Source organism: Schistocerca piceifrons, chromosome 1, assembly GCF_021461385.2.
Source record: "Schistocerca piceifrons isolate TAMUIC-IGC-003096 chromosome 1, iqSchPice1.1, whole genome shotgun sequence".
Lineage (NCBI taxonomy): Eukaryota > Metazoa > Arthropoda > Insecta > Orthoptera > Acrididae > Schistocerca > Schistocerca piceifrons.
The window spans coordinates 836,720,714-836,734,920 of NC_060138.1; the positions used below are offsets into that span (position 1 = coordinate 836,720,714).

A 14,207-nucleotide genomic window follows, 5' to 3' on the forward strand; every position below is an offset into this window, starting at 1 on the left:
TTTTTCTTTATTTTTAGGGCTTACTGATGAGGAAATTCTGATGTTATTAGATGAATACAAAGTGGAAGACTTTAGTTGATTTCCAACAGGTGACTGGAGAAGCGCTAATTTCTTCATACTTTGGTGAAGAACACGTAAATGGATCTGATGAAGAGACACCACACAAAATATATCAACCACGAACTGCACAATTTGATAACAGGCTAACGGACATTAGCTCTGGCCTACTGTTGGTGATTTGCACTCCATTCATTGCCGCAGTCAATATAACCGCAAGAAGTGTAATACTTACCTAGTTTGTCAAAACAACAAATGACTTAAATATGTAAGTTAGTCCTGACCCATACAGCTGTGTGGGTCCTGAGTTTTTGTGAAAAAGAAAAAAAAATCTTTCTTATCTATTAATATATCAGTCTATGATAGTTCTGTTATGTAAACGCGTTGTTTTCTTGATTTGCATTCCAAATACAACGGTGAGTCTCGAAGGGACATTGTGAAGGTGCACTTAAAATCCCGAACATGTTAACTGCACCCACAGCCATCTCTGGTACACAGTTTTTGGCTAAAACTGCGTGGTTCCGCTGCTCCACGTACCTTATATGCCTCACCTGGCTCCTTGCAACTTTTTCTTTATTTCCAGGCATGAAAAGGGGCATGAAAGGACACAGATTTGACAACACTGAAGAAGTCGAGAAAAAAACGAGGGAGGAACAGCCAGCCATTTCTAAAGATGTCTACAAACGTGTTTCGAACAGTAGAAGCACTGGTGGGACAAATGTATTGGCTGTGCTGGTAATGCGAACGGCTGAAAGCAAGAGGACATTACAACAGTACTTTTTCCCGAGGGCACGCAGCTTCACTATATGGTTAAATGATGATGGCGTCTTCTTGGGTAAAATATTCCAGAGGTAAAATAGTCCCCCATTCGGATCTCCGGGCGGGAACTACTCAGGAGGACGTCGTTATCAGGAGAAACAGAACTGGCGTTCTACGGATCGGGGCGTGGAATGTCAGATCCCTTAATCGAGCAGGTAGGCTACAAAATTTAAAAAGGGAAATGGATACGTTAAAGTTAGATATAGTGGGAATTAGTGAAGTTCGGTGGCAGGAGGAACAAGACTTCTGGTCAAGTGAATACAGGGTTATAAATACAAAATCAAATAGGGGTAATTCAGGAGTAGGTTTAATAATGAATAGGAAAATAGGAATGCGGGTAAGCTACTAAAAACAGCATAGTGAACGCATTATTGTAGCAAAGATAGACACGAAGCCCACGCCTACCACATTAGAACAAGTCGTCCGCAGATGAGGAAGAGACTGAATAAATGTATTATGAGGTAAAAGAAATTATTCAGGTAGTGAAGGGAGACGAAAATTTAATAGTCATGGGGGATTGGAATTCGACAGTAGGAAAAAGAAGAGAAGGAAAATTAGTAGGTGAATATGAAATGTGGGTAAGGAATGAAAGAGGAAGTTGCCTGGTAAAATTTTGTACAGAGCATAACTTAATCAGAGCTAACACTTGGCTTAAGAATCATGAAAGAAGATTCTATACGTGGGAGAGGCCTGGAGACACTGGAAGGTGTCACATATATTATATAATGGAAAGACAGAGATCTAGGAACCAGGTTTTAAATTGTAAGACATTTCCAGGAGCAGATGTGGACTCTGACCACAATCTGTTGGTTATGAACGGTAGATTAAAACTGAAAAAAAAACTGCAAAGATGTGGGAATTTAAGGAGATGGGATCTGGATAAACTGAAAGAACCAAAGGTTGTAGAGCGTTTCAGAGAGAGCATTAGGGAACGATTGACAAGAACGGGGAAAAAAGAGGAAAGAGTAGCTTTGAGAGATGAAATAGTGAAGGCAACAGAGGATCAAGTAGGTAAAAAGACGAGGGCTAGTAGAAATCCTTGGGTAACAGAAGAAAAATTGAATTTAATTGATGAAAGGAGAAAATATAAAAATGCAGTAAATGAAGCAGGCAAAAAGGAAAACAAATGTCTCAATAATGAAATCGACAGGAAGTGCAAAATGGATAAGCAGGGATGGCTAGAAGACAAATAAAAGGATGCAGAGGCATATATCAGTAGGGGTAAGATAGATACTGCCTACAGAAAAATTAAAGAGACCTTTGCAGAAAAGAGAACCACTTGTATGAATATCAAGAGCTCATGGAAAACCAGTTCTAAGCAAAGAAGGGAAGGCAGAAAGGTGGAAGGAGTATATAGAGGGTCTATACAAGGGCGATGCACTTGAGGGCAATATTATGGAAATGGAAGAGGACGAAGATAAAGATGAAATGAGAGATATGATGCTGCGTGAAAAGTCTGACAGAGCACTAAAAGATCTAAGTCGAAACAAGGCCCTGGGAGTAGACAACATTCCATTAGAAGTCTTGGGAGAGCCAGCCATGACAAAACTCTTCCATTTGGTGAGCTGTATAAGACAGGTGAAATTCCCTCGGACTTCAAGAAGAATATAATAAATCCAATTCCAAAAAAGCAGATACTGACAAGTGTGAAAATTAATGGGTTTAATAAGTCACGGCTGCAAAATACTAACACGAATTCTGTACAGGAGAACGGAAAAACTGGTAAAAGCCGACCTCGGGGAAGATCAGCTTGGATTCTGTAGAAATGGTGGAATACGTGAGGCAATACTGATCCTACGGCTTATCTTAGAAGATAGATTAAGGCAAGGCAAACCTACGCTTCTAGCATTTGTAGACTTAGAGAAAGCTTTTGACAATGTTGACTGGAATTTTCAAATTCTGAAGGTGGCAGACGTAAAATACAGGGAGCGGAAGGCTATTTACTATTTGTACAGAAAGCAGATGGCAGTTATAAGAGTCGAGGAACATGAAAGGGAAGCAGTGGTTGAGAAGGGAGTGAGACAGGGTTATCCTCGATGTTATTCAATCTGTATATTGAGCAAGCAGTAAAGAAACAAAAGAAAAATTCGGAGTAGCTATTAAAATCCATGGAGAAGAAATAAAAACTTTGAGGTTCGCCGATGACATCGTTATTCTGTCAGAGACAGCAAAGGGCTTGGAAGAGCAGTTGAACGGAATGGACAGTGTCTTGAAAGGAGGATATAAGATGTACATCAACAAAAGCAAAACGAGGATAATGGAATATAGTCGAATTAAATCGGGTGATGCTGAGGGAATTAGATTAGGAAATGAGACACTTAAAGTAGTACATGAGTTTTGCTATTTGGGGAGCGAGATAACTGATGATGGTCGAAGTAGAGAGGATATAAAATGTAGACTGGCAATAGCAAGGAAAGCGTTTCTCAAGAAGAGAAATTTGTTAACATCGAGCATAAATTTAAGCGTCATGAAGTCTTTTCTGAAAGTATTTATGTGGAGGGTAGCCATGTATGGAAGTGAAACACTGACGATAAATAGTTTAGACAAGAAGAGGATAGAAGCTTTCGAAATGTGGTGTTACAGGATAATGCTGAAGATAAGGTGGGTGCTGAAGATACGGTGGGTAGATCACGTAACTGATGAGGAGGTACTGAATAGAATCGAGGAGAATAGGAATTTGTGGCACAACTTGACTATAAGAAGGGATTGGTTGGTAGGCCATATTCTGAGGCATCAAGGGATCACCAATTTAGTATTGGAGGGCAGCGGGGAGTGTAAAAATCGTAGAGGGAGACCAAGACATGAATACACTAAACAGATTCAGAAGGTTGTAGGTGGAGTAGGTACTTGGAGATGAAGAAGCTTGCACAGGATAGAGTAGCATGTAGAGCTGCATCAAACCAGTCTATGGACTGAAGACCATAACAACAGCTTTTACAAAATAATTCTCTATTTTTTGGCGAGCACACGGCGACACAGATGAGAAATGGGTATCAATCAAAAAATGTAGTTTTGAGATAATCCATTTCTAAAAATCGGGCCTATGAAAGCATATAGAGGCAATGTGGTGTTCCAGAAGCTTGATTAGCAGGAAATATTGACTTTGAATTGACAGTTTTTTCAGAATACATCCTGCGGCAGGGACTGTCTGCTCTAATGTAAGTAATGCAACACATTTTTTCTCGGCCAGTTTCGATTCAAAAAATGCGAAATTTGCTTTGAGACATTGTAGAATATTCCCGCTTCAGCCTCTATAGTTTCATGAAGTTCCGACGGGTAGCAGCGCTGTACGTAGCCTTCAAATTGGCGCCTGGACGGAGAAGCGTTCCAAGCGGAAAACCAGAACATCGTAGATACTCATAATCGCTTCCAGAATGTCTGCCGAGACCCGTCAGTGAACAATAGCACTGTGGGTCGTTGGGTGAACTGTCTGTCATCATTGCAACAAGGTCGCGCAAACCTGTCCAATCTCGCCGGCACGGTAGCTCAGCGTGTTCGGTCAGAGAGCCGGTTGGCCTCTGTGATAAAAAAACTGAGTGGAAGGATCAACCACCGAACTTGAACAGGATGTCATGCGACGTCCGCAGCGACCAAACACAACGATAAAAAAGAGTTTTGCAACCAAAATAGTGGGGAATAAAATGATGTATCAAAATCCTGAATAAAACCTTTTGTATACCCTCGTCCCCCGTTTTGTAAAGGTCTCGTCGCTGCTGCTGTGGAGGTCGAGTTGGCACTGTTGTCACGGTAGGCCGAGTTTGTAAGTGCGTGAAACGGCTTGTGGTGCGGAACACCGGTAAGACAATTTCTCCCTGCTACTATTACACAGCTATGGCCCGGGGTTAGGTAACAGGACAGGAGAACGAAGGTTCTACAACACTCCAACAAATTAGTGACAAAGTGACACAAATGAGTTAAAAAGGTTTGTGTGTGTGTGTGTGTGTGTGTGTGTGTGTGTGTGTGTGTGTACGTATGTATTGAACCGGGGACCTAGAAACGACGGAGAGGCCTCGTCCCCGCCGTAGCCCTCAGTGGTGCACAACCCCACGACGATACCGCAGTCCACTTCACCCCACCGCTGCCCCACACCGAACCCAGGACTATTGTGCAGTTCGGCCGCCAGTGGACCCCCCGGGAACGTCTCATTCCAGACGAGTGTAACCCCAATGTTTGCGCGGTAGAGTAATTATGGTGTACGCGTACGTGGAGACAGTGTTTGCGCAGCAATCGCCGACATAGTGTAACTGAGGCGGAATAAGAGGAACCAGCCCTCATTCGCCGAGGCAGATGGAAAACCGCCTTAAAAACCATCCACAGGCTGACCGCCACACCAGATGTCGACATTAATCCGCCGGGCGGAATTCGTGCCTGGGACCGGCACGCCGTCCCACTCGGGAAGCAGTCCGTTAGACCGCACCGCTATCTGGGCGGGCAAGGTTTACTTATCTGTCGAATAATGAAGTCTGCAACACTGCATGTAATATAACACGAAATAGGCTCTCAATGGCTAAGTTGAAGTAATAGTGGGAAGAGTTCACTAAACTACGTTCCCTGTCTCAATCAGCCTTGGATGATGATCGATGACCAAGTGCGCCAGAGTTGCCGTTCTATCTTCAGAGTAGGCTTCTGTCCGCTGTCGTCCGGTCATCGGTGGATTGTACTCGGTGGGCAATTGGCCGAGGCGAAGTCGACTTCTTCATCCTCAGCGCCGCCTGCGGCGTTGATAGAACTCGCGCAAGTGTCGGGTCTCTATGGCAGTGGCACCAGCTCGCACCTTTGCGTCTGTGGCTTTGGCCCTGGCTGTGTCTTGTTCGGACGACATAGCAAAATCAACATGATTTCAGAAAAAAAGTGTTGCATTAATTATTGAACGCCCTTCGTATATGAAAAATAGTAATAGGCAAATCAAGGTATCGATACGTTCCTTTCGAGGCTTCGACGAGTACGTTTCTTTTCTTGTGATACTAACGATGAGTAAAGTATTGATAGTTTTCATTCGACACCGTGTCGCTAGGCGTCCGTTCCTTCTGGAGGAAAGGCCGCATCCAGCGCGAGCTGGCGGCTGCGGTGCCTCGCTGTGGGGGCGGGGCGGCTCTGGGCGGCTCATTACGCGCCCGGCATGACGGCCGCAATTAGGGTCGTGCGGGGTCTGCGACTGCGGCTGGAGCTGAGCCTGGCCTCGCGGAGCCCGCCGTGATTTACCGCCCAGCGGCCAGCGCCGCCCGCGTTCCCACTGGCCGCGACGACGCCACCAACACGCCGCCTCTTGTTCTGCACCAGCGGCGCGGACTGCTCAGTGGAGGGCCTACAGCAAAGGCGCGTGCACACTAGGCCAACGAAGGCCAACACGCCACACACAGTGTATTCGGCCGAACATGTCCGCAGCTCGTGGTCTCGCGGTTGCGTTCTCGCTTCCCGAGCATGGGGTCCCGGGTTCGATTCCCGGCGGGGACAGGGATTTTCACCTGCCTCGAGATAACTGGGTGTTTGTGTTGTCCTCATCATTTCATTATCATCATGGAACTGGCGAGATTGGGCTGAGCAAAGATTCGGAATTTGTACGGGCGCTGATAACCGCGCAGTTGAGCACCCCACACACGAAACATCATCATCATCATCATCATCATCACAGCGGCCGAACATCGGTCGCCAATGCATTGCCGTTAGGCTTCTCATCCACTCCAAAAGAAGGGCTTGGGGCAAAGGGATTCGGCTGTACGAAATCGCAGTTGGCTCTGTTACCGACGTTGCTTCCATTTTGTTATTGTTATAAAGTAGCGATTTAATTACAGTTTGATCGTCGAAATTATCTGGGAAGAAGGGGATTTAGCAGTCGTCGCGTGTGCAGCATTTATTTTGCTTTTTTAAAAAGTAGGGACCAGTGTAGTGGGACAAAAATTAATGTCTGATCTTAAAGCTGAATCGGATTAATAAAAGCACTCCGTCTTCAGGCCATAAGCGGTCCATCGGGACCATCCGACCGCCGTGTCATCCTCAATTGATGATGCGTATGGAAGGAGCATGTGGTCGGCACATCGCTTTCCCGGTCGTTATGATGGTTTTCTTTGCCGTAGCCGCTACTATTCGGTCGAGTAGCTCCTCAATTGGCATCACGAGGCAAAGTGCACCCCGAAAAATGGCAACAGTGCATGGCGGCCCGGACGGTCACCCATCCAACTGCCGGCCACGCCAGACAGCGCTTAACTTCGGTGATCTGACGGGAACCGGTGTATCCACTGCGGCAAGGCCGTTGCCCGAATTGGAATAATAGCTATTTCACAATTTTCTCACAAATGAAAGCTACAAATTTCGAATTGTTTTTGAACTGTGTAGGTCCTAAAATTTCCAAAGACGACACCTCTTTCATCAGAGGTGTACCTGCAGTTCCGTTTGTTATTTCTCGTCGTTCACGGCAGAAAGGTTTTCTTTTTCACATCGTGCACATTTGTTCCCAACAGGTCACTTATTTCCCTCCAAGCGTCTAATCTTTCCGATTTGCTTTTGTAATCACAGTTCCTAGGGGGCCATAACCATTGCCATTCACGATGAAACTCTACCGGTTTTAATGCTCTCTCCATATTCCACTCTATACTCCAGTACTCTTAACGATAGCAGGGGAAACAGCGACTGTTGAAGTTAAATTTTTCCTGACAACCACAAGTCGCACTCAGTATGCTTTACTGACTTTAGTTTAATAGCCAATTACTGTACTTTAAATTGTAAACTCCAGAGTTTCTGATGATGCTCTAGTTCAATTACACAGCGAATTCGATCAATAATACGTACTAAGTGCCACTTGTGGCTGTCCTGAAAAACTTAAATACACACCCATTCTACAGACACAGCATGGTTCAAATGGCTATGAGCACTATCGGACTTAACATCTGAGGTCATCAGTCCCCTAGAACTTAGAACTACTTAAACCTAACTAACATAAGGACATCACACACATCCTGTCTGAGACAGGATTCGAACCTGCGACCGTAGCGGTGGCGCGGTTCCGGACTGAAGCGCCTAGAACCGCTTGGCCACAGCGGCCGGCCCAAAATCGTTACTGAACCAACCGACATTCGACCCAGAGTCCACAATAGGAGAGAGGTCCCAATGTCAACCAGCCGCCAATGCTTTGATGTTATGTCCAGCGGAGGAAAACGTCTCCGTCTTCCCGCAGGTACAAAGCAAATCTCGGAAAACGAAGCGATTGGTTGTCGTTCGTTGGCCTAGTGCGTAGACGCCTTACGGGACAACGGAATCTATTCTCTCTGCTAACCTTAACGCCAAGCGAAATATCTACGAACACACTGAGTCTTCCCATTCGTTTCAACTGGATTTGCGGTCCCCCGGGAAGACCACGAAAGTGAACAAGAGCAGATCCAAGAAAGAATGGGCGGGTGAAGGGGGGGGGGGGCTGTAATGGAGTCAATGACCCCCCCCCCCCTCCAAAAAACACATTCCGGTAGGAGCTTTTATATTTTTACACATTACGATTTCCAAAATTCACAGATAACTTTCGGAGAATAAAATAGAGTTACAACTGATAGTTGCGAAAACTACAAGAAACGACGTTAAACGCAGGATATTGTTGACTTTACTGTGTGAGGGCCTGCCCTCGTAGATGTTACAGTGTGGCTGGTAACATTCTACCCAGCTGACGACGCTCATTTCCATGCTGACCCTATCTGGTCAACAACAAATCCGACACTATTCAAAGTTTTTCAATGTTTTCAATGACATCACCCGCACTTGGGTATCGAAATGAATTGTTAGTAATGCACGAAAATTTGTGAACTCGCTATTTCGGATTCCCGCAATTGAAACCACACTGAAAGAACGCGTCTTTGGTTCAGACACGGTTCGGAAATCCACAGGTAGAGCCGACAATCGACGGGAAGTCAAGGAAGTGAGAAAGTCAGAAAAGGAGAGACGATAAAATACAGTACATCCATCCACACTCCACACCCCTCTACTCCCCCCCCCCCCCCCACACACATACACACACAAAGGCATGCGCGCGCACAAAGGAAAGTCTGACGTTCAGAACGTAGGTGGAAACGATTGAAACAAACGGCGTTCCCCTCATTTAAACTCTCACATAACCACGATAACCATGGCTTTCATGTCTGGGTCTACAGTCATAGTGCTGAACCAAATACTGGTAACGGAAATGCACACTTCGGTATAATATGTGAATTACGACGCTTTAAAAGTTCTGAAAGTTGATTATTATTGCATTTATTTATTTAAGCTAATCGGACAGTTGACTTCTGATTCCCTTTTACATCGGAACATTGTTTGACACACACAGTATTTTTTTACGTCATACCTATCCAAGAAATAACAAAAATTTTAACGTGACAAATAGTAATAAAATAGTATTAACAGAATAAAAAGTATTCCAATGTGTGAGAGACAATGTGAGTAAATAGTAATGTCTAAGAATCAGTAAAGTTAATATCAGTTGCTGCCAGTAATAACAATAATAATAATAATAATAATGTTAGTGACAGATACAGAACGTTCTTGAATTAATTGTATGCCATACGTCCTTCACACATTTTCGAACTAAGACTTTTCAAATGCTATATTTCTCTGAATTGCAATTACTTGAGTGTTTTGTTAAAGCGGTGCACTAAGTATTGAAACAAACAAATTATTATTACTATCATATTAAAGCATATTATTGTCATCTATAACATTTTATACATTTTGTAGCTTTATTATAGTAGGCCTCTAGGGCACATGTGGCAACTACGGGTGACCACAAGTTAACATCTGCGTTGGTGGGGCGGGGAGGAGGGAAAAAAACGGACACCCCAGAACCGACAGCTGCATCCGCTCCTGAAGGTATCGACCTTATATATGGAGACTTACAAACAGTCCTTTTTCCCGCGCATCACTGGCGACTGCAAATGGAAAGGGAGGTGGCGGAGTATAAATGTAACTTTTAGATGAAACGTCGTCTACGTAAATGTGACGCGGAGACTTGAATTATTCGAGGACCATCGACGATTGAAACTGTGAGCGAGACATACTGCATATCCTACTTAACCTCATAAAGAGAAGCTGAATAGTGATAAAGTAACATTTGCATTGTCTGTCACTGCCAAGTAACACAGCTCGACGAAATTTGGACCATACACAGAACTAACGGTTACAGTATAGTACAGAAGGTAATTGAAAGAAATACACAATGAGACAAACAGGAATAACACTGTTATTCAATGACAGTAATTACACTGATATGACCGCGATTTATGATGATCTCCTGGACATTACAAAAGGCGGGACATGGTTTTTAACAACAGGATGTGTTATCACTACGGACAGCAGTGCAACCTCTGGAACAATCCTGGCACTAGCATTAAGCGATCTAGGGAAAACATGGGAAACCTAAGTCCGTATGGACGGACCGGAATTTAATGCGCCACTCTCCCGAATTCGAGACCAATGTCTTACCAATGAGCGGCCTGATTGAAAGCTGTGTTTTCCGGGAGTCGCCAGTAGCTGGTCTATTTCTGGTGAAGAAAACTTTGGACTTTTATTGTTCCACATATTACGTACAAAAACTTAAATCAACTACCAAAGATTCAGCGGGGTAGGTGGTTGAGGGCTGGAGTAAGCACTACGTACCTTTTGCCATGGCACGACCTGACGGTCAGTAGTGAGGAAGCATCACAACACCGAGCCGCTAAGTTTCGTTCCATACGGATCATAGTTCTCATAACCGCAATTCTTAGCGAATCCAGAGCCGCTATTGCATAAGGAACGATCCGTTACCCGGCCTGATGAATGATTGCAGGAATGCTGGCTGCCATGACGAAGAAAGATCGGAACCATGTCGCATTAAACACTACTGTAACAGATGTGCCGTGAGCGAATTTCGAAATAAATGTCAGGGGAAAAGGTGCGTGAAATGGAAAGGGGGGGGGGGGGTTCTGAAAACGGAGTGTGCAAGCACTGAATGCTGCCCGCCGACTCACGTGTCTCAGAGCTGCTTGTAACTCGGCGCGCGCACACAGAGTACGAATATCCATGGAGTGAGCATTCAGACGTGCATAACATACTTTAAGGTCACGAGATTATCATACGGCTTAAGGTTTGCCCTGTAGATTTTGAATATCGTTATATCATTAGAATTGACAGATCCTGTTCATAAGGCTTAAGTGTTTGCCCATAAACGCCCTGTACATTTTAAATATTGTTACATCATTAGAACTGACAGATTCCGTCCAAAAGAATCATGGACACTGCACGTGCGACTCTTAGGCAACTTAATTATTTATATTTGATGTCTGGAACTATCTTAGCTTAAGCCGTGGAAAGATAAACCCAAAGGCAGATGGCTTGTTTGCGAAAGTCACACACCTCAGATGTAGCTTCTTTTTACGGTGCAGAAACAATGACTACACCTGTTTTTGTTTTGTTTTGTACTCCACTTTTTCGTATTGCGAACTCTCTGTTTTAACATATTATGCTACAGAGCTATTGCGCAGTAGCTTACTAGTACGGCAAAGTGAAAGTGTACTGAAAACAAAATTGTACTTGAGCTATGACATGCAGCAAATCAGCGATTTATCACACTTTGAAATATTTTCATGGACGCAATCCTTCCGTCCTTACTTAATTTGACTAACCTTTGTTCATCTTTAGGGAAACTAAAATATTAACCCCCTTGTCGTATTTTGATGAGCCCGAGTCGTGGAAACAAATGCGGACCAAACATCACGAGTCACACTCGTGGGAACGAAAGTCGGGCCAAACCTTTTTATGTGACCGATATGCCTGTATTCAATACGTACATCGTCCAAAAAACAAAACAGTCAGAGAATGCAAACATACGTCGATTGACGAATAAGTATAGTAATATTAAAAAATGTCCAATTGCCAGACTACGAAACGTGTGGACAACCATCACTAAATGAAACGCCTCTTGGACTCGAAGCGCAATATTTGGCCCATTTCCGAAAACATATCGGTGCGGCAACGAGTTCTCCGTACCATAGGCACCAGTAATAGGATTTCCTGCTGTAACCATTTTAAAACATGCATAATGGCTTGGAGATCTGTGTAATTCGGAGGAAATGACTCAGACTGTCATATACAAATCTTACATGCTGGTGAAAATTGTGAGAAATGTTAGTACTGACAGGCAGCGCATGGCCACACAACAAATTTTATATAGCACGTATCTCGTGAGTATCTGGCCATGCTCCCACATAAATTAGCGTACATTTTTAAATTTTTATTGCTTGGTGTCACAATTTCTTTCCACACACGAAGTGCGTCTTACTGGTATGGAAACCACGATCAGACCTTCGTGGTACTTACCTGTGAAAAGCAACTCTCCTCCTCTTTTGAGGATATACGATTTGCATCCGTAGTAGCAATAATTATTCACCATCGCCATTCACGGGGCAAGTAGGTGTGATATTAAACTTTCGGGTTAAGAGGAAAACGTCAACAAACAGTGTTATACGGAAGTCACGTGACAATTACGGTGTGATGGTGATGATAGGTCCAGTACGGCGCGCTCGCTCCATAGACACTGTTGCCCTGTGCCATTACCAGCAGATGTACACACGGGCAGAGTCTCGCCACACGCGGCGTGTGGCCCGGCCTTGAACTTTGCGTGACGCTCCGGTCAAACGCGTCCGGCACGCGGCGTAACGGGCAGAGGCGAGGCCGCGTAATGCTTATAAATATACCACACGCTGCCCACTTGCCTTTCTACGGCCGCTTATCACACTGTACAGCAGGACTACAGAGATCTAAGTGACAGCAGTAAAAACTGCTCAAGCAAACTCTTTCTCATAATGCAGGGCACAGGCAGAATCAAAATACCATGCCAGGCAAATACACGGCTGTTTACATGGTCCTGACCGTCTGCTACCAGACGGATAACACAGAATTTCACGCCTGTGGGATTTCCGTTCAAAATTTTCTGTGCAAATACATACCATTCCTACAGATTATAAGATGGCTGTTGGGTGTGTTTAACGTTACTGGAATTTGGAGGTGGGATCGCAACATAACATGTCAAGAGGACGCGTACGTGCGACTTAGCGTCATCTTTAGGTCTCTGAGACCGGCCAGGGTGGCCGAGCGGTTCTAGGCGCTTCAGTCTGGAACCGCGCGACCGCTACGGTCGCAAGTTCGAATCCTGTCTCGGGCATGGATGTGTATGATGTCCGTAGGTTAGTTAGGTTTAAGTAGTTCTAAGTTCTAGGGGACTGATGGCATCAGATGTTAAGTCCCATAGTGCTCAGAGCCATTTGAACCACTTTTTAGGACTCTAAGGAAGATCGAATAACTGCCAGGAAGGGCATGGAGCATCAAACCGAAATATCGCACATAGTGCTGGCTAGAGTGTAGAACGGAATGTGACCTGGTGCCCTCAGGACCACAGTGTGCCAAGTGGAGAAGGCGCTGGCGTTTTCGGAAGGACTACACCACAATAAGATCGTAAGATAGTTCGGCTGGCTATGACGTATAGACTAATGACAACAGCTGAAATACGACCAGAGATTACAGACAGCGCATCACCACGAACTGAAGGGAACAGATTACTGAAAGCTGCGTTTGAGATTGCGAGTGCCCGTGCATCGTTTATCGCTGACACCATACTGCAGCCAACGGACTTGCATGGTGTCGAGCCAGAGACAACTGGGAATGGCATTGCGTAGTGTTGAGCGATGGGCCGTGGTTCTATTTGTGGTGGTCAGATCGACGCCAATTATTTTACAGATGACCTAGTGAAAGGTCACAGAAGCAGCGATTCTCGAGATACATAAGTCTCCAACTCGCGGAATCATTGTGTGGAAGAGTTATTGAATATGCCAACAGGATTGATTCGGAAAACGTTGAAGGGAGACGGAATTTAGCTCGTATACTGCAAGAATGTTAAACCCTGTTGTTGTACCATTCACGTCCATTGTACCAAATGGCACTTTCCAACAGGATAATGCAAGGTCACACACTGTAGTTCAAGCCACAAGCGCCATGACGGATGAACAGATCCTTGACTGGCCCTGTTTTGTCATCCACAGAGCGTATCTCGCGAAGGGAAAAACATATACTTTCATGCTAGCCTCCAAACAGCAAGCTTCATAAACAGACACAGCATGTGCTTCAAACATTGTAAGAAATTCCTCAGAACATTCGGAGATTGTGTACTTCTATGCCACAACGAAACAAGAGGTTATTGGTGCCCGTGGGATCATTCCTCATACGGGTGGTGATGACTGATGTCTGACACCACTTTCGGGTGGAATGAAAATGTAATCACTCGTTATGTCACGGACATCTCCATAAGGTTTGGTAAATATCGGACA

At 44.7% G+C, this 14,207-nt stretch overlaps 1 protein-coding gene and 1 pseudogene across 2 annotated transcripts in view; both read right to left on the reverse strand.

Annotated features, from left to right (window-relative positions):
• Positions 1–14,207, reverse strand: part of LOC124714763 (leupaxin) — a 496,191-nt gene that overhangs the window by 380,985 nt on the left and 100,999 nt on the right. The window lies entirely within an intron of this gene.
• Positions 7,014–7,131, reverse strand: LOC124723464 (annotated as a pseudogene).